A 26,903-nucleotide genomic window follows, 5' to 3' on the forward strand; every position below is an offset into this window, starting at 1 on the left:
GTTGATAATGGAAGGTGTTCCCCTTTCAGCATTTTTGTAGAAGTAATGACATACTTTAATGCACTATGTGCTGACTGAGTGCTTCTTTCTTAGCTTCCCAAGTTGACTATAACACAGATTGATGAAAAGATTTGGCAGACCAGCAAAGGTTAAAGAAGCCAGCCCAGAGCAAAGTAGGGACCCTGACACTGATGGAATACAGTACAATGAGAGTCCCCACATTATTGCCCTCTTCTCTGATAACAGTTGTAATATAAAAACTGACTACAGAAGAAAGGAACAAATTAAATCCATTAATCAAACATATCTGTGCTAAACAGTTGTTGCAAAGAGATGAACAAATGAAAAATTTACTATTTGTTTTTGCACAAGCTGGGATTGAGGAGGAAAATTAATTATGAGACTGCAGCTTCACTATTAGTTATTTTTTTTTCCTTGAGGAAACTGTTTATTGCTTTGTCAAAGAACAAATGAACCTCATTAGCAAGATTAGTTTCTGTCAATAGTTTTGCATTAGGACAGACTAATAATATATACTTCAAAAGGTACATTGTAGAAAATAACTTCAGACTCAAAGTCCATTTGTTGCTTCTTAATTTATTAGGCTGTTTTTCCCCTTATTTTTAAAAAAATCTTACCAGGGTATGGCTTGTGAACTAGCAAACAAAAGTAATATGTTGATATAATATCTCAGTGTGCCATACAGACACGTGGTTTGTCCAAAAAGTATAAATCTAGATTTCACTTATGTAGATTCTACTCAATATAAATTAAGGGATATATTCACATTTTGTAAATTTAACTAGACAAATAAAAAATCAGGATGGACATTTTTTATAGCAGAGGGGAATTAGGTACTATATGAGGGGAAAAAAAAACCATAGAAATTGCATCGGGTGCAATTCAACAAGTTGGCTATTATGCAGAAAGCTTTTGGCATAGCACCTGGTAAAAATAGATAAGACTGCTTATCTCTAATAGTTCTGCCTGTCCTGTGAGATGGGGCAGAATGAGTCTGTTCCAGGTCACCTCAATAAAAAAATGTAATCTATTAGCATACCTCCCCTGTGAAAATGCATTACTAGAGAAGCATATGTAAAATGAAGACTACTCAGAATCCTATGGAGTCAGGTAGCCTCTATATTTTAATAAATAAAAACATATTTTAAAATGGTATTTATTTATTGATTGATAAACCTCATCAGTCAAAGTATTTATTTAGAGAACTGGAGACCCAGTTTGGTCTACTGGTTAAGGCACCAGGATGGAAATCAGGAGACTATGAGTTCTATTCACCTGTGAATAGGTGCCTATTCAGGCATGAAAGTTATCTGGATCTCTTTGGGCCAGTTAGTTTGGCTCAGTCCATAATGTGAGGCTTGGGCTATAAGCTGGTCATTCAATTCTTATTACAACAAATGAATCAAAACTCAGTTTATCCAAGAAGGAAGGGAGGAAGGAAGGGAGGAAGGGAGGGAGGGAGGGAGGGAGGGAGGAAAACAAAAAGAGATGCAGACCCTGCATATGTGGGAAAATGCTAGGAAGAAAAAAAAATATTTAGAGAAATGATGTTCATCAATACAGGCATAATCAACACATTTTTATTTACCTATCAAGTCCTTTTCAAGAACCTGGGATAAACATATCTTGATGTTTGATATCATTGTAGGATGTAAGCTGTTCCAAGTAAAGCTGTCTTTTGCAATTAACTGAAGATGATTTTGTCAATGCCAAAAGTACCATAGTAAAGGTGAAACTTGAGATAATTGTTAATGCTGGATGGATCTAACCCAATAACTCACAGGAGACAATGGTATCTCTTCATTGATTCTTTATTCTAGGCCTGGAGTCCTCCTAGGCCCAATTCAAGGGTAAAGGTCACTGACCTCTGTCTTGTCTTTGCAGGTACACATCTGGAACTGCTGGATGCCCACGTGTAGGACCCTTTTATACACCAGGGGAGGAGTCTGAGGTAAGGGGGTATGATGGGATATGGGGAGATGCCAGCCCCTGCCTGGAAGAATTAGACATTTACCCTGACAGTAATGACTCCCATTGTTGAAATATAATAGTAGTGCGATAAGCTTATTCCAAAGGAACCAAAGCATCAGAAAGGAAGTGAGTATACAAATCTGCTTATATATTAAAATGAATGAGTATGGTATATTACAGAAAGCATCTGTGATGAAAGAAGTTGATGGATGAATAAAACCAATACTATCATAATTTCTATTGCCAATTCAGCTAAGGGAATGCTGCTGGAAGATATTTCAAAACTAATAAAGACATTTCAAAGATGCATCAAGTATATATGCCTCTTTTATCTGTGATATGTGATGATTATCCTCTCATAAGTTTAGATCTAAGCTCTGCCAATCACAGGCCTTCCAGAAATTTCCAGACTTGTGTTACAAAGTTGTTTGTCTTCCATAGAGTAGAGAAAACCAAAAGAGGATCATCTAACCAATAGAATCAACTTAATTAAGAATTGAGAAAAGCACTACATTAATAAAGTTTAATGTAATTCTTGTAGAATTCTTCATTTTAAGAAATATCAAAACTGTGTGCTGGCTACGTTTTTTAAAATAAAATCAAACTAATGATAAATCAGATTTTATGATGATTATATGGAAAAGATAACAGAAAAAGTTATACAATAACCAAGAGCTAACCTATACTCATTTAATCCCTTGTGTCCTGCCTTCCTGCTCACCAATCCTTTTCATCCTGAGACTATTTTTCCAATTATTCAAAGCAATAGATTTGATCATCAGCTTGGTAGGTTGCACTTCTGCTTGTTGCCTCTTTCACTGAAAAATAAAAAAGATGGTAGCCTAATTGCTTTTTTTCATTATAATTTCATATAATTTCATTATAATTCCTCAGAGTGAATATTGTGTTGTATGTATTACAGCTATACATGTTTGTTTTTAAGGAAAACTAAGATTAAAAAGGCGTATTTAGAAACATTAGCAATCGCTACCAGTAATACACATTTTGGCTATGCAGATTAAACATATTGAATATATGTCACAGCTGCACAGCTGTGACATATTGTGTATATTATACACAATATACATTAAAAATCATACACAAATGAAAACCAGATCTTGTTGGTTTTCCCTACAGGCATTCAATTAACTGAACTGTTACCTCAGCTTATCAAAAAGTGATGATAAAATTGTTTCCTAACATGTGTGCATTGCTTAACATTTTGTAATATCTCATTTTAAAACAAACTACAGTAATTTTAATTATTAATTATCTGGGGTAAGACTTGAGATACAGTAATTCATTTGTCTGAAATCTGTTTTTTAGACCATGAGAAACCATAAAATGTAGAAAGCATTTTTATTTCATATTTGACCTGAAGTAATTTCATTTTTTAGATGACTGGGATATAGCTCCTAGAATTCTGGAACATGACTTGTGAATTAGTTGGGAAGTTAACTGAATATATTTGGAGCATGTCACCCTGGTGGCTATCAAAGTTTCTTTTATGATGATGTTTTGCTTTCACTTGTTCCTTAGTGCTTCAGTCATTGTCATCAAGATTAGAACAGTTTATAAATATTGTTGCATAAAATGAAATGAAACGAAATATGAAGGTGAATAGCTCACCTCTCTATTCCCTTATTCTGCATCTTGTTCCTTAATAGCATTGAGATTTTTTTTACCCTAGTCAACAGTTTGTACACTTATTTTTGAAATCCTTGATGCAATAGACTCAGAGATCTGTCTTTTGTTTTCTTTATGCAATATATAGGTGGAAATTGCAGCAATCTATATTATGCAGTGACCTCCACATATTTAGACTATGACTTGCTCAATATTGGTATAACTCATTCATGCCATCAGAACCAAATAGTTCTTTATCCAGAAATCACATGCACTTTCATAAACATCTGAATACAACATTTTCAGATACACTTTCTTCGAATTTGCTAGTTTCCTGACTCTCTTTATTTGGAGGCAGAATTCAATTCTTTGAACCAAAGGTGGGCAGGGAGGAAGATCAAAAATAGCACTAACAATATCTTGCTTAAAGAAAGAAAGTGGATGACAATCATTACTTGAGTGTTGCTAGTTTGGTTATCCTGGTTAGGCCCATATATAAGAGACTGTAGACTTTCTTGTAATAGTAATATTTATTTCTTTTCTTCCTCAGGAACACAATTAGAGAACGGCTAATCTGGGAGGAGCGAGAACTTATATACAGAGGAGGCGGGGCTAATGGTAAATAGTAACCAATGGTAAGTGACACAATGACATCACACAATGACATATACACAAGCACATATATTTACAGATATCAGGTTAGGTATTTTCATCTGTAACAAATCCCCCTCTAAAATACCTAACTAATGGTGAGTTATTAAGATTATATATGTACATTAAGTTTGGAAGTCAAATACATATGTTGTTTGGTTGGCAATGGCTTAGTGAGGATATCAGCAATTTGTTCACTAGTATCGCAATGGACAGCTTTAATAAATCCTATACTTGACAGTTGTCTCACATGTTTATACTTGATATCGATATGTCGAGATCGTTGACCTATTGCTTCGGAAGCTGATATATCAATTGCTGCCTTATTGTCCTCATTGATAATAATTGGATAAACAGGTTCATCCCACACATTGGATAACAAATCATCGAACCAAGTTAGATTGTTGACCGCTTTGGATAAGCAAACATATTCGGCTTCCGCTGTAGAAGTGGCAATTAAATTCTGTTTGCCTGTGTACCAGTGCACCGCACAGCCATTTATAAGAAAAACATATCCAGAAGTGCTTTTTCTGGTTTTTGAATCAGTAGCCCAATCAGCATCAGCGTAGCAGGTCAAAGTTGGTTTTTCAGAAATGAATGGTTCTAAGAATAAGCACATATCAATGCTATATTTTAGATATTTTAGAATCCTTTTAATTCCCTCCCAGTGGTATGAGTTAGGATTGCTTACATGTCTTGACAACAAATTTACGGCAAGGGTGATATCAGGCCTGGTCCAATTAGATATGTATAATAAGGACCCAATAATTGATCGATATAAAGTGTTATCCTTGAATGGTTCGTACTCATTATACACATTCCTATAAAAATCAGTTGACATAGGAGTATCACAAATTTTTGAGTTAATTAAGTTACATTTTTGTATGAGTTCCATAATCTTGTCTTTCTGAGATAATTTGAATCCCTTATCTGTTTTGTCAATTTGGACTCCTAGATACTTATTTACCTTTCCTAATATTTTTAAGTTGAAATTTTTGCCTAGTTGTTCAGCGAAATTATCACATTTAATTTTGTCATGTCCAAAATACAATATATCATCAACATAAATCAAAACATATTCAATAGAATCATTATTTTTTTTTGTGAAAAAGCAAAAATCAGATGAAGTAGCCACAAAGCCTATATTTTTAAGTATCTTTGATAAGCACTCATACCACCGCTTACCGGACTGTTTTAGTCCATAAAGGCTCTTATTTAATAGCCAAATTTCTCCCTTTTTTGTATCCTTTCCTGGGGGTGCTTTCACATAAATTTCTTTATCTAGATCAGCGTGCAGATAGGCTGTCTGCACGTCAAATTGATATACTTCCAGATTTAAGATAGAAGCTAACACTAGTGCTGTTTTCACACTTTCTGATCTAACGGTTGGGGAGTAAGTGTCTTCATAGTCATCCGGAAATCTTTGGGCAAAGCCTTGAGCCACTAACCTGGCTTTGTATAGGAATTTACCATCCTCTAGCTCCTTGATTTTATAGATCCACCTAGTGCCAATAGGGGATTTCTCAGTGGGCAGGTCTGTTGGTGTATATACATTTAGTTCTCTCAAACTGTCCATCTCTTTTTTCATTGCTTCCTCCCACTTACTTTTTTCTTCTAGGGGTAGCTTAAGTATGTCATCATATGTGTTAGGAGTCAGATGTTTAGCTTGGATAGACAGTACGTAATCATCTAATCTTTTAGGGATTATGCCCCTATTGGATCTAATGGGCCTATTCTGGGGATGTTCATCGCTATGCATATACTTAGCTTCTTTTTCGGTTAATTGATCTACCTTCAAAGTGGGGTGTCCTTTTTTCCATTCATCATTAACTATTACTGGGCATTTGATTCTGTTTGTAGATGTGGATTTGGGGTTCGTATCTGATGTGTGATGTTTTGCGTGCGTGTGTGTAATATTTTTTGATTCTGGGTAAATTTCATTGAGATGTAATTTTGACCAGTTCATGTGTTCATGAAACACGGCAGATCTGGATACAATGAAGTGGTTATTTTTATCAATGAAGCGATATCCCTTGGTTCCTGATTCGTACCCCATAAATATCAGTCTTTTGGATACTTTCTCTCCTTTGCGCCTTAACTGTGAGGGCACATATACATCAGCAGATACACCAAATACATGCAAATGCCCAATTTTTGGTTTCCTTCCATACATGAGTTCGTATGGGGTCTTGTTGATTGTACTGGACCATAAGCGATTTATAGTGTAATTGGAATAAGTAAGGGCTTCAGCCCAGAATGACTGGTTTAAGCCAGCATCATCTAACACACATTTAACCATGGTTTGTAGCAGACCATTTTTCCTTTCAGAAACTCCATTTTGGAATGGGGAAAATGGACAAGATTTAAAGTGCAATATTCCTTGTGATTTTAGCCAAGTTGAAAATTCGTTGGATAGGAATTCCGACCCCCTGTCAGTCATTATTTGTTTAATTTTGGTATTGTGTTGCGTTTCTACCATTTTAAAGAACTCCTTAAATTTTTTGAAAACCTCACTTTTGTGATTAAGGGTGTATACAAAACCAAATCTACTATAGTCATCGACTATGGTCAGGAAGTATCTTTTTTTATATTTAATTGAAGGTTTTAATGGGCCTACTACATCCATATGAATTAGTTGAAAGGTTGATTGTGTGGTGCGAGTGGCTTTTTTGGGTTTTGGTTTGTTTTTAATTTTGGATGAATTGCACACAGAGCATTCTAAGTAATTTTTACAGTTCTTTATTTTTAAATCTTCGGAACACTCTAACATTTTTCGTATGACTGGAAAGCTCGCGTGTCCTAGCTTTCTGTGGAGTAAGTGACTACAATTATCGTGAATAGGTTTTCCATTGTTTAAATTTTCAGACATATTAGTATCAGTGGTTGATGCATTCTTATTATTACTTTCATCATGGCTATCTGAATTTGGCTTTTCGTTTCTTAATTGATAGTTTGCATAGACTAGTTCGTTATCTTGTGGCAGTAGGTATGTTAGTCCATCATTTGTAAATAGTTTACCTATGTTTCTGTTGTTCTTAGTCATAAATACCTTTCCACCTCTGAAAGTGGTTTCTATTGCATTCTCTATGCTTAATTTTAGGGTTGCCAATATGTTATTTGGAATTTCGGGCACAAATAGTACCCCCTCTATTTTACCTATACCCTTTATATGCGTGTCTCCTATTCCTCTCACTAGGACTTTATTTTGGTTTGCTACATTAATATAATATTTCTTTTCAGTGAAGTTGCTTAATATTTCTCTATTATGAGTTGTATGGCATGTGGCTCCTGAATCTATGAGCCAGGTGTTGAGTGAATCAGACATCAAAGTGTTATTGTTTCTTATTCCATATAGTGATCCTTTCTTATTTTCTTTAGGGTTATTTCTGTATGTTTGTCTTTCTCTAGAGTGTGGTGATTCTCTTCTCTTATACCTATAATCTGGGGAAGTTCTGTCTAAAAAGTGTATTCTCCTATCCTTGTGTTTATATGAGTCACTGTATCCTATATTCTTGGGGCAGTCTCTACTCTGATGTCTTTCAGATCCACATGTGAGACATTCATGTGGGTATCTGTCTCTGGCCCTGAAATCAGTCCTTTCTTTGATTTCTACCTTCTCTTTGTTGTGTATATCGCTCTCTTCTAAGTCTATCTTCAGTAATAAGCTTATTGGTAAGGTTTTCTAAAGTAATTTGCTCTATACTTAGGTTATCTATCAAGGTAATGTAGTTATCCCAGCTGTGATCTAATGAGTTAATTATAATGCTTTTCATGGTGTTGTCAGAAATGGTTTCTCCCCTTTGAATAAGGTCTGCTCTTACAGCGTTTAGATTCAAGATATGTTCACTCATGGATGTATCATGTTTTAGTTTGGCAGAATAGAATTCCCTAGAGATTTTTGTGGTGGTGGCTACATTTTTGCTATAGAACAGTCTGAATAATTTTTGATATACTTCAAATACAGTTAAATTATGCTCTATACTGGGGAGTATACTTTGGGAAATAGAAACAATTAATATATAATATGCTTTGTGATGGAGGCAGTCTATTTCATAGGTCCAAGGCTTATTTGGTGGGTTATCAATAAAAAATAAAACATTTTCTTTCAAATATACAATCTGTAAACACTGATCCCATTCCATTAAGTTGCTTCCATCTAATTTCAATTTTATAAAGTCTGGAGGTATTGTCCCTGAGTGTAGTGAGGTGTTATTCATGTTTAGTAGTTGTCCATGGTTTAAGACCTTAGCATACTCGCAATAAGGTCTGGGGATGGTAGATGTATGTCTGTATTTACTTATCTCTATGTTGTCTTGACTTGTATCTATGTTTCCTTTTTCCTTTTCTGCAGGCTCCTTCTGGGCATGCTCAGTCTTCATTTTCTTCCAGCAGTCGGCGAGGGAGGTTCCTTTGTTTGCAGCTCCCGGGGTGATGTCCCAGACGGCCTTCTGTTGTTCTGTTTTGTTTCCGGAGGGCCTCTGGTGGCTGGAAAATGCCTGGGATGCTGCTCTGCTCGTTGTGGAGTCTCCAGAGTCGCGAGGATCGGGGGAGAAGACACTGGAGGTTTGTCGGCCATTTTCTCTGCTGCTATTGCCGATGGAGCCGGGTTGCTCTGCTAGTCGCTCTTCGGTAGGTGAGTATGATTGCCAGCGCGTCTTTCTTCGGGTGGCTAGGTCTTTGTTTAGACAGTCTGTTTCTTTTTGGCTTTTTGCTGATGGTAGTTTAGATTTTTCTATTTTATTTTCTGATAGTTCGTTTGGTATTTTTAGTTTAGTCCCGAGTGCTGCAGTCAGCACTTGTATAGCGTTGTCTATTTCTACTTCAGTAGGTTGAGCTTTGCTTTGTTTAAATAATTGTTTTTTATTTGTTTTTGGGCTCAGGTAGTCATCTTCTTGGTAGTTTTTGTTTTTCATTTCGTATTTTGAGGTTTGGGATTCTTTTAGTAATTGGTCGGGCATTTTAGAGGTATTAGGTGGGTAAGATGGCTGCCATAAAAAAGGCGGGAAGCTGTCGCCATCTTTGGTGTCGTTTTTGAAGTTAGGGGTTGAGTTTCTTACCTCGTAGTTTTCTTGTTTGTTATTTTCGTTATCTGCTGCTGTTCCGTGGTCTTTTATCATGCTGCGGATTTTCACAAGCAGATTTGATTCAGTTGTAGTTGTTTCTATTAATTGTAGTATTTTTCTTTTTACTTCATCTTCTTTGTTTGGCGTTGAGAAGGGTTCTTCTGCTTCAGCTAGTGGTTGTTCGTTTTGCGTTAGCTGTTCATATTCTTGTGATTGCGTTTGTTTCTTCATGTTTTCAATTGGTGTATATATGTCAGGAGTCAGCTGGGCTGCCATTCTTTTTGTTATGTATCTGGTGGCAGGTCTTCTTTTTTCTTTTTGTGAGTCTTGCATCTTTATGTTTGGTTGGGCCTACCAAACCATCCTCTTGCTACCAATTTGTTGCTAGTTTGGTTATCCTGGTTAGGCCCATATATAAGAGACTGTAGACTTTCTTGTAATAGTAATATTTATTTCTTTTCTTCCTCAGGAACACAATTAGAGAACGGCTAATCTGGGAGGAGCGAGAACTTATATACAGAGGAGGCGGGGCTAATGGTAAATAGTAACCAATGGTAAGTGACACAATGACATCACACAATGACATATACACAAGCACATATATTTACAGATATCAGGTTAGGTATTTTCATCTGTAACATTGAGCAAATATCTTTTCAAACTTACCGTTGTTACTTACCAATGGACAAGAGCCCTAAGACTTTGTATCAAAATAATATTTATATTAGCAATAGCACTTAGACTTATATTCTGCTTCAGAGTGCTTTAGAGCCCTTTTTAAGTGATTTATAGAGTCAGCATTGCCCCAACAATCTGAGTCCTCATTTTACCAACCTCAGAAGGATGGAAAGCTGAGCCAACCTTGAGTCAACCTTGAGCTGGTGGGAATTGGACTGTTGAACTTCTGGTAGTCAACTTCTGGTAGCTTGCAGTACTACACTCTAACCACTGGGTCACAGCTTGAATATAGAATTCAGGACATGAAGGTCCATATTAACTGAAGTGTTAAAAACATAGAACTGTCCTTTGTAAAAAGAAAAAGAAAAAAATGACCTATTAAAATGGAATTCTTTTTAAATTATGCAATAAATTATAAGATTAGGAATACAAGGCTATAATTAGGTTATTATATTACAGTAAGATTTCTCCCCCTGGAGTTTAGAATCTACCAGAGAGAAAAATAAAATGTAAAACAAAGCCCATTTAATTCTGCAGGCTTTAACATGTTCATCTTCCATATTCATTTTCAATAAAAATATATACATCTTAGCAATAACTTACTCATCATTGGTACACAAATCCTGTTCAAAGTCAATTTTCTCATTTGTAAATTCATATTTTTTACTAATTATAAGGGAGGCAAGAACTAGGACACAGAATAGAATTCAGTACGACAGACATGAAGATTTTAGAAAAGATATTCAATTGTTGTGATGTGACTATAGCTATAAAGATCAGAATGGTGTGTGGTATTCTGTATGACACTCTATGGAAGTGAAATTGGACTTAGAAGAATCAAGATAGAAAGTTTATTGAAGTTTTTAAGCTCCTGAGAATACCTCGTTCAACTATGAAAACAAACAGATTGAACATATGAAACCAAAGTTGTAGTTCAAGACATGAATAATCAGATTCAGATTATTATGTGAAACCTAGCTCTCTGAAGAAGGCTCTAAAACTAAGATAGTGGAAGGAAAGAGGAGAGGAGAGCTAGCAACAAGGTGAATAGAGTTAGTTATAGCTACAATTTACAGGTAGGAATGCTGAGAATAAACATCTGTTCTGCACTGTAAAGTGTGTTAACATGAAGCAAGCTAATTTGATTGCTAATCAATGAGGTAAGTTTTAGGAGAGACCAGGTGTTGTACGGCATATAGAACACATCTTTAAGAAAGGAGGAGAAAAGATTTTCAAGGTACATTGAACTAGAATATTATACAGTTTTCTAATTCGACATTTCATTTGCAGGTCAAGAATTAGATTCTAATTATATATGTAAACTATACATGGGGTATGATAATTGAGAATAAGTGACTTGTGCCTTATAGATTTCTGTAACTGCTTATTAATATATATCACAATAACTAATCAGTTTATGTCAATCTCAGAGTCTCAGCTGAAGACTCAAGCCAAGATCCACAGCACTTTTTTCTGCAAATTCCTGCATCACAAAGATGACTCAGGTTCTTCAGAAGAAAAACAAATAAACCTAATCCCTTAACCCTATATTCTGTCTATACCATAAATTCAGTGTTTTGTTCTATACTGAGCCCAGGAAGTTCAAGAATTATGTATGTATGTATGTATGTATGTATGTATGTATGTATGTATGCATGTATGTATGTATGTATTTAAGCAATAACCACACAATCCAAATACTTAAAGGCTGTATTCCAAAAAAGTATAAGAAAATAATATGACTTTATGTCCATACTAATCAGTATACTCTCTATTCATGCAGTCTTATGAGTAAATAGTGAACTTGTGGTCTGACAGATGTTGTTGAACCCTAATATTCAGATGTCCGAACTAGCATAGGAGATATACTAAGAGGCGTATTTCATAAACTGATAAAGTCTGTAGTTCCCTATAAGAGAAAAAATAATGCCTTACATGACCCAAGAACTTGGAACTAAATTTTGCATGCATGGGGTGATTATACAAAAGGTATTACACTATGTCATAAATATAGACAAGTCTTTAAATACCCTGTTTCTCCCAAAATAAGATATCCCCTGATAATAAGCCCAATTGGGCTTTTCAGTGCATGGCAATAAGGCCAAGCACTTATTTCAGGGTTCAAAAAAATATAAGACAGGGTCTTATTTTGGGGGAAACATGGTATATACCATGCTGTTTAATTTTTTTAAGGTGAAGTATATAGCACTAGCACTTAGACTTCTATACTACTTCATAGTGCATTACAGCACTCTCTAAGCATTTTATGGAATCAACATATTGCCTCCATCTGGTTTATCATTTTACCAACCTTGGAAGGATGGAAGGCTGAATCAACCTTGAGCCGGTCAGGATCAAACTCCTGGCAGTGAGCAGAGTCAGCCTGCAATAAATACTGTATATTCTAAACACTGTGCCACCACAAAAGCTCTTTGTTACTGTTTATACTCATGTTTTGCATGGAAAACAAAAAAGCATTCCATAAATTAATATCATTTGTATTTCAAGATTCAGTGATGTGGTTGGGTGAAATTCAAGTGAAAAAATCATAAAAAGAATATGGGTACTATTGGCATGCAACACATACTTTTAGGTGGCTGGTGTGCCAATAGCGAAAACTTAAATTACGGTATAGTACGTGTGCGTATGTCTTCATACCGTACTACAATAATCCTGATCTTTGAGATCTATCAGGATAATGTATCTTTACAAATTAATAGCAATATTTTTTAAAATATCTACCCTCTTGCTCCAGTATCTGATTCTATCCTATTCCTGAACAGTTCTATTGATTATGGACTTCCTGTAGCTCAATAGCAGGGGTGTCATACTCATGTCATCACGGTAGCATAATGTGACATATCAGGACTTTTTTCCCCTTTGCTAAACCGGGCATGGGCGTGGCCAGCATGTGACGCATCCGGCCCACTGGCCGGGAGTTTGACAGCCTTGCTCTACAGACAATTAAAACTACACTTTAAACAGCAGATTGCAAGGCTGCACCCATTAGTGCTACAATCTAAATTAAAGATATCCTGCTGACGGCCATCTTTCCCTGACTGAATACATTCAGCAAAGGAAAGCCTGCTTCTGTTTTTTATGGCATTGTTTTCTAATATTCAGTAGGAATGTACCTTTAATATAAAACTGTTACAACATATCCTGCCCTTGCAGTGATAAAACACATGCCTTGATTTTGATCTTCATGCATCACATCTTTGAGCTCAGCAAAGGACAAATGGAGACTGAATTTCTCTGCAGAGTGCTTTCTTTCTCTAATTCACAGCAGCTCTATCATTTTCACAGTTTCTAAGCAAGACAGTATTGGAATGCAGATTGCTGCTGTGTTATTCTGTAATTTTAAATATGCAGACAGTGTGATTCTAATCTTAGTTCTACCAAGGTGTCTATATTGCCTCATAGAAAGATTAATTACAGCTCACATCAATTTTGGCCTCTAGATGCCATGTAAAGAATATAACATAGACAAGGAAGCTGATGAATTTTGATTTTGTCCATCAGCAAAGAGAACGAAGGGGAGGGGACAGAATTTTAAAAGGGTCCTTTTTAATAAATTGAGTTCTTAAAGCCAAAATATAGATACAGTGGACCATAAAATGGGTCTTACTAAAAAGACAATCATTTCTGTAGGTCAGTTTATAAGATTAAGAGAAAATAGAGAGGTAATGTGTTCTGCATTCCTGCTGTTCAGGGTTGAAAATGATATAAGTCATAAAAGATAGTAAAATGCTAATAACATAAATGTTGGAATTTGTGAAATATTTTATTCTGCATTGGAAACATTTTTAAGGTATTATTTTCTAACTAGTTATTATTCACAATAATTTTCACAACTATACCAGCCACATCTATTCCATTGCTTATCTTGTTCCTATAAAATCTTTTTTTTAGCACTTCACAAAGTCAGTGTTGATTTGCAGTCATGTGTGGTACTGTAACTCATAACTGAGGACAGTGGCCAATATTATCTAACACTTCATAATCTTGACATATATTAAAAAATAAAGAACCTATTTACTGCAAATAGGCTAAGTGCTTTAGGACATATAGTCATAGAAAATCTTTAAATAGCTCCTACTTAATAGTACTGAACTGTAGAAAACTATATAAATGTGATCCCTGGTTTTTAAGGTATTAATATAATCTTCTATTTTTATAGGATTAAAAGAAAGGAATCTTTTCCCACTTACCACTGAAGACTTTTCTTAATTTGTGGTGTTTTTATGATATTCTTTAATCCCTTTACATACATTCCCTTTTTTTAAGAAAACAAATCTCAAAATACCCAATAATGTGTATATATACTTAACCTTGCTTATACCTTTTTGAATTATGTGCCCTTCTTTAGATGCAATTTTACATTTAATTTCTACATAAATACATTTCTTTTACAACCAGTATAAAAGTATCTCAGTTTTAAATTAATTGGACAAATCTTTACAACAGCTACTGAACTGTTTTAGTTCAGTTTTAGATTATGTACCCTGTACCACACATCTTTGGAAGTAATATAAATTACATAATATCCTTCCTTTTGATAATCTTGGGTATAACATTAGCAAGAATGTTTTACTAATTGATGGATAAAGGTGCTGTCGAGCGTCAAGAAGCACTCGACATCATGTCCATGCACCGGCAGAACATGGATACCCGGCTGGAAGGGGGGGGGTTGAGCCACATGGGTGATGGTGGTGGAATAGGCTTCCGAGTAGGCGTTTATGTGCACGGGTGCCTTATGGGGTCGCGTGGGGTTAGCTTACTACTCTGAGAACACTCTAGAAAAGTGACGGCATCCCAGTACGTCCGAAGGAAATGAGGAAGTACGAGACCTTCCAGCTGAATGTAATCTGGAAGGAACTATATAAGGACTCGCTTGCAAGGGCGTGACAGCTGCGTCTTTGTTTTGCTAGCTTTGCATTCCGGTTTCTGTAAGCGCTGATTGCCACGATTAAATGAAGATACACCAGCTTGGCTTTAAGCGTGTTCTTTGAGCGTGGACACGGTCCTAGGGGAGCCGAGAGGAAGACGCAGCTCTCCCTTTTCACAAGCCGTTTTGGAGCCGCCCCCCCCATGAAGGAAGGAACGGGATGGCAGAGGGCGTAGCGGCCGACGTGCTGCCGGAGGATACAGCGGAGACCGTGGGCGAAGCGGAGGAGGAGGTTGACGCCGGGATGGATGGGGCGGCCAGCCCGCCGGTGGTGCGGCCGAAACAGCATGAGCCCGGGGTCGACGGCGCCCCTAGTGAACGAAAGGAACCCGAACGCAACGCCCGGGAGACGCCCGGCCCAGAGACAGGTGGGATGCGTCTTCAAACCCCGCCCTATGCCGGTTCCCAGTTCCAGGATTGGAGGGAACGGCGATGGCTGGAAGACGAGGAAGGGGACTGGAGCCACTCCACTGGCCTGGGGCCTTCCACCCTAGAGATCCTACGCGACCGTTTTGGCGAGGCGAGCTTTCGCGACGCGCCCTCCTGGCAGCCATGGGCGCCCAGCATGGAGGGAGCCACCTCCTGGTCGGGAGGCGGTACGGCGGGTGGGAGTTCTGACAGCAAATTCCGCCTTGCCAGCCCGAAGCTGAAGTTGGAGGGGCGTGAACAACGCTGGGTGAGTGGAGAGCGGAGACAGGCTGTACATTCATACGGTGGGGGCGAGGGCAGCCACGCAACTTCCGGTGCCGCTACACAGCCCGGGAGAGAGAGGAGAGTAGATCCCATGAGAGACGCCCCTCGACAGCTACCCGGCACAGGAGATAGGCCACCACAACAGCGTTACAGAGACCCGCTACCGGCATGGGGCCACGGTCCCTGGGCACCCCCCCTCCAGCAACATCCCTGGGGATTACCGCCTGTGCAGGCTGCATTTGATGGAACTGCAGGAAAGGTGGCACTGTTCCTGAGTCAGGTAATAAGCCATATGGACCTTTATGGCAGATTATATCCTTCGCAGTGGTCCATGGTCGTGGCGGTCACAGCAGTGCTCACGGGGGAGGCAGCTGAATGGGTTGCCGATTTACATAGTGAACACGCCCGCGAGTTAACAGATCTGGGCCTGTTCCTTGAAGCATTACGCAATAGGTTCGAGGATGAAACTCGGACCCAGGTCATCGAAGGTGAATTGGTCAACCTACGACAGCGTGGTCGCCCTGCCAAGGATTATGTCAAGGAGTTCCGTAATCTGGCAGGAAAACTCCATTCGTGGCCAGAGCGATTACTTATCCACCAATTCCAGGCAGGGCTAGATAGAGAAATAAAACAGGCCTGTGTATACCAGGGTCTAGGCCCACGATTGTCCGAATGGTACAAGGCAGCGGTGAGCCTAGACGTTGGTCTACGAGAATTCAGGCCTCGGAACACACCACCGTTCCAGTCCCGTCGTGGTCCAAGTGGCAGATCCAGTGACCGCGGGGCGTTTAGAGGAACCCCGGCATTCGGGGCCGACCGCTACCGAGGCGAACAGACGCCCGTTCCGGTGCTTTCGATGCAACCAAGAGGGTCATAGAGCTGCGGACTGCCCCGTCGCAGCCCCGCGACTGTCAACTTCCCGGCCATCCGTTCCGACTACCACGCCACGTGACCGACCCCTACGAACACCAGAACGCTCTAGGGCGGCCACGCAGACGCCCTCGTTAGAACCGACAACCCGGTCCAGTAATACCATGCCAGGGACGGCTCGTGTCCCCGACGCATCCGAAGAAAGCGACAACGGAGATGAGTTGCAGGATCCTATGGTAAGTGACCCTGTACACCCCTTCCTGATACCAGTGACCCTTAGACATCCTGTCACTAAGAAGGAGTGTGAACAAAAAGCCTTAATTGATACAGGCTGTACTCGATGCCTTATGCGGCAGTCGGTAGCTGAGGGCTTGGGCCTTCGGATCCTGACTCTTCGTACCCCCATTAAATTCGAGCAGATGGATGGGTCCATCCTGGGAGGCACACCTACTGCCAGTGTTACAGAACCCGTATTCCTGCAAATAGGAGCCCATCAGGAAATGATCCGGTTCATTGTAGTAACCCAGATGATCGAACCCATCATTCTTGGGCTCGCGTGGTTGGACAGGTGGGAACCACACATATGGTGGGAGGGGGGTTATCGTAGGCTCAGACTGCCATGTACAAAAGAGAGGGTGGCTCTCCAGCAAGAAACAACAAGACAAGGTACATACCCCCAAGCATATAATGACCTCGCCCGAGTATTTAGCGAGGAAGAATGTGACATCCTGCCCCCCCCATCGGGATACGGATTGTGGTATCGAAATACTTCCCGGAGCCCGGTTGCCAAAACCCCGTATGTACTCGATGACACCACAGGAACTGAAGGAATTGCGAACGTATATAGATAAAAACCTGGCCCGGGGATTTATTCGTCCCAGTCGTTCGCATTTAGCGGCACCCGTCCTCTTTCGAGGTAAGAAGGATGGCGGCTTACGTTTATGTGTTGACTACCGGGGATTGAATGTTGTCTGTGTAGAACCGTTGTACCCCCTGCCGCTGATAACTGATTTGTTGGCTACCCTGGCGTCAGGGAAAATCTTCACGAAATTGGACCTCCGCGAAGCCTATTATCGGGTACGGATACGTCAGGGAGACGAGTGGAAAACCACATTTAACACTCCCCTCGGCAGCTACCAGTTCCTGGTGATGCCTTTCAGTCTACAAGGGGCACCAGCGGTGTTTATGCAGCTTATAAACGGTATTTTACATGAACACCTATATCGGGGCGTCTTAGTCTATCTGGACGACATTTTGATCTACTCTGACACAATGGAAGAACACGTCCAGCTGGTTAGACAGGTCCTGACCAAGTTGCTGGACGCACATCTTTTTGTAAAACTCTCAAAATGTGAGTTCCACCGGGAGGAGATCGATTATCTAGGTTTTCGAATTAGTCGTACTGGTATCCAGATGGACCCGAAGAAAGTAGCTGCGGTCTTAGAGTGGAAAGCTCCGCAAACCCGTAAACAACTGCAAAGTTTTTTTAGGTTTTGCAAACTTTTATCGACATTTCATTCCGTCCTTTGCAACAACAGCATTACCATTAACGGAGCTATTGCGAACAAAAGGTGTGGTGGCCCCTGGGAAAAAGCCTAGGCCGGGATACAAACTACAATGGTCATCTGAATGCCAACAAGCCTTTGAAAATCTTAAACGGGCTTTTGCCACTGAACCCGTATTAATACACCCTAACACGTCACAACCGTTCGTAATACAAGCGGATGCTAGTGACGTGGCAGTAGGAGCTATTCTAATGCAGAAAGATGCGAACGGTATGTTAAGGCCTTGTGCATACACCTCCCGAAAATTTACAACCGCAGAAAGGAACTGGGCAGTGTGGGAGAAAGAGGCCTATGCCGTAAAATGGGCATTACAGACATGGCGGCACCTACTGGAGGGTAATCCCATACCGTTCGAGGTCTGGACAGATCACAAGAATCTACAGGCCCTCCAAACACCTCGGAAACTGTCCCCAAAACAGGTGAGATGGGCACAATATTTTCAGCGGTTCCGTTTTGCCCTCGTGTATAAGCCAGCTAGAGGAATGTTTTTAGCGGATGCGTTGTCACGGATGCCGCAATATCACAGTAAACGAGATGAGGGTTTACAAGCAGTAATCTCACCCCTAAAAGCGTATGTATTGACAGCCCCGCAGACCGAGGATTGGCTCACGCTTTTACGGAAAGCCATTCGGACGGACGCACGGGCACAAAACAATGCAGCATCCCTAACCCACCATGATGGCCTAGCGTGGTGGGGAGATAAACTCTATATTCCAGCAACATTGAGACAACGAGTGTTACTCCAGTGCCATGATAGGAAAACCGCCGGACACTTCGGGTTCCTTAAAACCCTACATCTGATGCGCAGACAATTCTGGTGGCCTAAAATGAGGAAAGACATTGACCAATACGTCCGGGGATGCCACACATGCGCGGTATCCAAGCCACAACCAGGGAAGCCACTGGGCTTATTACAAACCGTAGCCGAACCAAACAGACCATGGGAGGAAATAGCCATGGATTTCATTGTAGACCTTCCCAGTAGCAGAGGTTATACCGTTATTTGGACAGTAGTCGATCTTTTCTCAAAGCAAGCCCACTTTATTCCATGTAAAGGCTTACCCTCTGCCCGACGCCTGGTACGTTTATTCCTACAACATATTTACCGTTTGCATGGAGTGCCTAAGAGGATAATATCAGACAGAGGGGTACAATTCACCGCCCGATTCTGGAGAGGGTTTCTCCGTGATATAGGGTCAACCCAGGGCCTTAGTTCAGCCTATCACCCTAGTACGAACGGTGTTGCTGAACGCACGAATGCCATGATAGAATGATACTTACGCTCCTACGTTACCTACCAACAAAACGATTGGGTTGATTACCTTCTATTTGCTGAAACGGCATACAATAACGCAGTACATCGGAGTACCGGATTTACTCCGTTCCGGGTAGTCATGGGGAGGGACTTCCCTGCTATCCCGGAGTTAGACCTTTCCCTCCAAAACCCTATGACTCCCAACGACTGGGCTACTAACGTGAATGCTGTGTGGCCTCACGTAAAAACTGCTTTGACACGGGCAGCCGATGAATACAAGCTCCAGGCAGACAAAAGGAGGGCTACATGTCCATCTTTTCAGATCGGAGACCTGGTTTATTTGTCAACAAAATACTTAAAGCTACGATTACCAAGTAAAAAACTAGGACCCAAATATATAGGCCCATTTCCTATCATTAGAGTAATTAACCCCGTAACATTCATGCTAAAACTACCCCCCTTATTGGGAAAGACCCATCCGGTTTTCCACTCTAGCTTGTTAAAACCGGCCACTACACCCACTACAACACCAAAACCACCTCCTGGCCCGGTAACCGGTGCCCACTATGAAATACAAGACATCATCGATTCCAAACTACGTAGAGGCCAGTTATACTATTTAGTCCGCTGGACAGGGTATCCTGATAGTGAAGCATCCTGGGTACCTGTAAAAGACATAAACGCCCCCAGATTACTGAGAAAGTTCCACAAAGCAAACCCCCAGAAACCACATCCCTTACCTGACCATTAATATCATCTCTTTTTGTCTCCTCCTCTTAGACGGACGCCTGGTAGGGGGAGCCGCCTGTCGAGCGTCAAGAAGCACTCGACATCATGTCCATGCACCGGCAGAACATGGATACCCGGCTGGAAGGGGGGGGTTGAGCCACATGGGTGATGGTGGTGGAATAGGCTTCCGAGTAGGCGTTTATGTGCACGGGTGCCTTATGGGGTCGCGTGGGGTTAGCTTACTACTCTGAGAACACTCTAGAAAAGTGACGGCATCCCAGTACGTCCGAAGGAAATGAGGAAGTACGAGACCTTCCAGCTGAATGTAATCTGGAAGGAACTATATAAGGACTCGCTTGCAAGGGCGTGACAGCTGCGTCTTTGTTTTGCTAGCTTTGCATTCCGGTTTCTGTAAGCGCTGATTGCCACGATTAAATGAAGATACACCAGCTTGGCTTTAAGCGTGTTCTTTGAGCGTGGACACGGTCCTAGGGGAGCCGAGAGGTGCTCTGATCCACTCCAAGTTGAATTCTGACTGGACAAGTGATGGAGTTATCTAAGATGAATTTGACCTTTGTGGACAGGATGCTCTAAACAGTGAGTTTGCCCCTCATTAGATCTAGGTGGGTTGTCAATGCTGTCTGAAAGATAATCTGTAGTTGGTTAATGAAGTGCTAATGATTTCTCCTCAGGAAGCTCTCCTTTGACTGAACAATCCTGGGTAATTCAATCCTGTCTCCAATATGAGAACTGAGAAGCAGCTGTCCTCAGTTCCATCAGATTTAAATATGTATCTATCCAACTAGGTATATTGAATACAACTTTCAAATATTAATATTTTGAATCCAGAAAGAGGATATATGTTTCTAATATTTTGGTTCAATTTAAAAAGCAAGGATATTGGATATTATATTTTATGTGTGATTATTAATGCTGTTATTCAACATTTGGTAGCCAATCATGTAGATGCTGTTATTCAACACTTGGCTAGCTAATTGGGTAGATTGGGTAGATGTGTAAAATAATGTTTATTGCAGATACTGCAATTTTGTAATATAATTCTTGTTTTTCTTGGCTTTTTATAAAACTAGGTGAAAACTTTCTGGCTTAGCATTATAAATAAATTACAGAGAGAGAGAGACAGACAGACAGAGAGAAAGCAAAAAAGGGAGAGAGGGAGAGAGGGAGGGAGAGAGAGAGAGAGAGAGAGAGAGAGAGAGAGAGAGAGAGAGAGAGAGAGAGAGAGAGAGAGAGAGAAATTCCTAACCTTTACAATTTCCATTCTAGTTATTTTTAAAAGCAATCTACATTATTTTATCCAAGTTTTACATACTACTTACTTAGTAGTTGTTAGGCCCAAAAACCAAGAATGACATGTGCTTCTTGCAAGCTGAGTTCTTTATTTTTTTTCATACCTATAGGCAAAAACTTTCACTATACCATATACTCTGAGAACTATTAGGGGAAGGTTGATTTCATTCTCTTTTTCTGGACTGAATTGTGTCTAATTGCTCTTCAATATACACCCTCCCGCCTGGGAATCCAGTCTACGACATTGCATCATGTAGTAGACAGATGGCTCTTTTTGGGCTGTACTTCAGTCAGGTTGTTTTACAGATGTATTTTTTATTTTGTCTCAAATTTTATTTACTTATTTCTTAAAATAGATTTATAAGTGCTCACGGATCATTTATGAAGACACTTCTTATACTGATATAAGACTGTAATAAACAGACTTATTCACTGACAGTTATTGTAATTTGTGTTATGCCATCTATAAATCGCTTTTAAAATAGTTTTATTTTGTTGGTGGTTGTGGTTGGTTAGTTGGTTTTGTTTTTTATCCTGGCTGATATTATTTGATTTGGAATTGATGTTAAGAAATACTGAAAACTCAGTTTTAGATTATGTACTCTATACCATACATTTTAGGAAGTAATATAAATTACATATATTCTTCCTTTTGATAATCCTGGGTACAATATTAATTTTTCATGTCTTAAGTTATTTCCTGATTTCTGATACTTTCTACTGATAAATCATAAGCTAAAGAATTCATTTTGAAAACTGCAAGCAACTGTATAATGGTAAAAATCTTGTACATTATTTTTCACATTTTTAATAAATCAGAAATGTACTATCAGATATTTTTATCTTTATTATTTATTCAATGGAATAAATCAATATATTTCCTCAAACATTATGAGTTATTGTTAGATGATGGTACAAATAATAAACTTTTAAAAAGCAAGCCATTTTTAACTTGAAAATATTTTTTATTGCAAATGCAACCTAAATAATAAACACAATACTGAGAATCTTACAAATATTTTATCAAATTAAAATAGATTTTGGACCAGATACTTTTTATTTATTTAATCATCAGTTAATCTGATAAACCATTTAATTTGATCAAGACCACCGGAATCACATCTGTTATATTAAAAACAGTAAAAAAAAATTCATTATTTTGATTAATGTTTATCACCCAAGGCAGGTAATATTGGATAATTCAATCACTGGTTATAGAAATTTGCACTATAATTAATTATAAGATGAAAATAGTGAATTATGGTAGAAAAAGAAAGAACAAGACAGAAAATCCATTTGACAGTAACTGGATGATTGTATTTTAAAGGAAAAAATATATTCATGTGATATTGTTTTGAAATAATGAGCAACTTTTAAAAACATCATGTTTCACCTACTTGAACATGACAGTCACTACGTTTGAAAATATATTTTAAAGTATTTATTTAAAAATATATTAAAATATATTTTCAGCACTACTTTTTAATTTTTTTTATTTTAAACAGATTTATTGTTATGGTATTAAACCTTAAGCTCCAATTTCTTTGACAGGGTTTTTCTTTTTATCTGCAGAGAAGCCCTCCATTATTTTCAGGATGTCATAGAATTTCTTCAGATAACTATTCTGCAATAGTCCATGGAAATAATTTCATAATATGATTTCCTTAGATAATAAATGGCATCTTGGGAATCCAGGAAACTGAAGATTTCTGAAGTGATGAATTTTTAGTTAAATATTACATATTCCTTACAAAAGACCTATCATGAAGTCTTTCATTTTGCTTCTGTTTTGGAAAGAAAATGAAAAATCTATTTTCTAAATCTACACTAGAATTAGAATATCGGTTTGCTATATGCTAGTCTATAACAATTATAAAGATTGCTATGTTATGCTACTTATTTGTGAGAAAGTAAAAGTCCTTTCCTTCAAAAGGAAGGTTATAGAGAACCATGCACTTGGTTGATTGGAATCAGTATTGGATATCCTCTTGGTTTCTCCGGTTTGCTTTAGATTTTTCCAAATGATATGCAAGATATTTTGCATATCAAACAGGGTTTTTTTTCTTTAAAAACATGGATATTATGTATCTCAATAAAAGATAGCAAATATTTCAAACTGTTCTTAAAATTAGAGATTTTATCTTAAAGAATATATGATTTCATTATTGAACCCTTATTTTTCTTTCATTGTCTAATGTATGGGATATATTCATCATAGAAAGTTCTTTGTCTTTTCTTTCCTGCTTACTATGTTTAATTGTTTAATAATTTTAATTATTCTTTAATATATCAGTTATTTCATTAATTCTTTTTAGAAGGGCAATATCTTAAAATATACAACTATGCTGATTTTCTAATTTCTAATTTTCTAAATTCTATGATATTTGTGTAGTACATAAAATTTCAGAAACCAGTGAAGGAGAATATTTGTAGGGTTGAAATGAAGGGTCCTTGGTACCTTCTGAGCCTGGTTGTTTTCTTACAAACATTTCATTACCCAAGCTAGATAATATTATCTAGCACTGATGATGTTACCTAGTTTGGGTAATGATATGTCTGCAAGAAAGCACCCAAGCTCAAAAGGTATCAAGGATACCCAACAGAAAAGATTATATTTTTTTAAAAAAAACATTAATTTCATTATAGTGTAGGAAGTTAGCACCCACCCCTCTCCTAGGAAAATTAGATATTTTAGGAAATATTAAAAGGGCGGAATATTTCCCCAAAAAGGGAGGCAGAAACTCAGCCCCTCATTTGTTAATGGGCCATTAAGGCCTGAGCCAGTCCATTCTACATAACAAAGATAGGATTAGCCCTCTACCCATCTAGCAACAGAACTCACCACATGGCACCTGGGGAGATTACATCATTCAGCAAGGTTTAACCAAGCTTGGGACTCAGGACAGACTACAGAGTTACCCCTGCATGGCCCCATGGGAGTCTGACAACCAATCAGAATACAAGCTCAAATTCAAAGCCCAATAGAGGGCATAAAACCAAGGTAGTCTCAGCATTTTGACCCTTTTTTCTGCTCAGGACCCTGAACAGGGTCAAGCCATGTGACCCTGTTCAGGAATTCAAGCCATGTGATCCTGTTCATCAATAAACCTTCTTTCCAAGCAACTTCTATGAATCCAGTGTCTTTTTCCCCATTTGGAACTGAACCCAGAAGGATATTTCTTCCAACAATTGAATAAAGTACAATAAACCCTAAAGACAACAAAACATGAGAAATAAGTAGAATTCCAGTGAATCATAATAGTAGTACTTTTATTTCTAGTATTTCTAGTAGTATTTCTAAATTTTTTCCTCATTAATCAAGATTTATTTCCTTGAAATAGAGGTAAAGAAACATGGCACTTGAAAAGATGTATAATTCTTTCTCAAGTGCAGACATTATTTTGATAAGATTTATTTCTTGTGGGAAATGTATCTTTTATATTTTCACACAGTTTACATATTGTAAACCTCATCTTAGAAAAAGACTAGATATTTCTATGTTACTGTCTAGAAGATGTTAATGATTATGATCATAATTATAATATTGTTAATAATTTGGTAGATAAATAAATAACCACATGGGAAAAATAATCTATACTGGACTATGATGTGCAAGAAGGGCAGTTGAGAATTCTCCCTTGGGCTCTTATTATGATTGTAAGAAAAGAAAAATAAAGACATATACTTTTCATTTTATTCCCTTGATGTTGATACTGTTAGTCATAAATAAAAATCATTGTCCTACACTCACTGGCAATTGAATAGAAAAGTCTAAAATATTTGCTAGATTAGATAAACCTTCTAAACAATCAGAAATTCTATTTATTCCGAGTCCCCACTTATGGGAAGAATTCTAAATATATTCATCTGCATGAGCCAAAACTTCTTTTCCTCTAAAGTTTCCTTTCACTCTTTGAAAGCTGATAGAAATAAGATCTTTCATGATGGAACTCCCACATACAGATGAGTAGCTTCTAAAGAGAATAAAGTGACAGCACTAAACATGTCAGCTACACAATAATATTCATTACAAGAGCATGTCTTTTCAAAATGCACACATGTTGCTGTAGATAGTGCTCCTTATCCCAGATACACTTACATGGATATAAATTCTATTGAAAGCAGATGAGCAGAGCTAAAATCAATATGACTTAACAGGATAGTGATTGCATTTAGGCACAGAGTTTTAAAGTAGTTCTTAGTGAGGTGGAATCAAATGCTCAGTGACTCACTAAACTATAGGCTGTTCTTTCCATAAACACCAAAATATTTTATTAGAGTATCTGCAATAAAATAAACTAAAGCCCTTCAAAACATCCTAAACAAACCAAAAGAAGCAGCAACCCCAGAAGAAAAAACAGGAATCATCTACAACATACAATGTACGACCTGGAATAATCAGTACGTAGGACAAAGAGGCAGAAGACTGGCAGAACCCATCAATGAACACCAACTGGCAGTCAGAAGACACAATGAAAATTCTTTAATTTCACAACATATGGGCAGATTTAACTATGGGTTCAACTGAAAAATGTGACAATCCTAGACCAGGCCAAGTCCAAAAATGCCAGGAAATTTCTAGAAGCCTGGCACTATGACAAATCAGCCTTCAATAGATACATAGACATTAACAATGTCTATAGACTATGCAAAAGAAACAATCAACCAGCCCCAAAGAGAAAAGACTCCAGCACCTCTCCACCAGTAATCAGCACTCAGCTCAGTATAGATTAACTCCAACATCAACTTTAGACCAGCAATCAAATAAGCAATACCCCAATCAAGAAACTACCAAAGACCCATTAGTAAACAGTTCATCCAAAGAATCTCTAAGACCACCCCCACCATGGACAAGATAGGCAAGTCACCTGAATATAAACTGATAGCAAACAGCAGTCCTTACTATCACTGATGATGTTACCTAGTTAGAGTAATGAAACATCTGTAAGAAAACAAGTAAGCTGAGGGAGCACCATAATATTTTCATGACTGTTATTTCTAGCATTAAAACCTGTGTTTTAGAAAAATGGCCATTATGATTTGTTGCCCAGAAATTATTCCAGAATTATTCTAGAATTTTGCTTTTAAGTTTTTTTAAGAGCTAAAAATATAATTGTTAGGTCCTTTACACTTTCCAAAGTGTATTTTTATTGCTTTCAATTCCAATTATTCTATGAATAACATCACTGTATTAAGCATAATTACTTGTTATCTTTTGGATTTCATGGCAAATAAAAGTGTTTGATATTCATGTATCATGCTAACTTCCTATTTAATATTACATATTTCTGAAAAAAAAAATTGTAATCTGCTTTTCTGGTTCAGGTTAATTCCAATGAAATATTAAATCCATTTTCTAATCTAAATGAGTTTATTAGGAGAAGCTTGGTATGGTGAATACCAGACTGTCTGCAGAGTTCAGCTTCATTACATTTCAGTGCTGTGCATCTCCAGAGCTGTTGTACCACATTTATGAGGATTTATCAGTACTGTTCCAAAAACATTCATCCTAATTCTGTGTA

This window comes from Pituophis catenifer, unplaced genomic scaffold (assembly GCF_029215685.1).
Source record: "Pituophis catenifer annectens isolate HBS135680 unplaced genomic scaffold, rPitCat1.0.hap2 SCAF_4, whole genome shotgun sequence".
In the NCBI taxonomy this organism is placed as follows: domain Eukaryota; kingdom Metazoa; phylum Chordata; class Lepidosauria; order Squamata; family Colubridae; genus Pituophis; species Pituophis catenifer.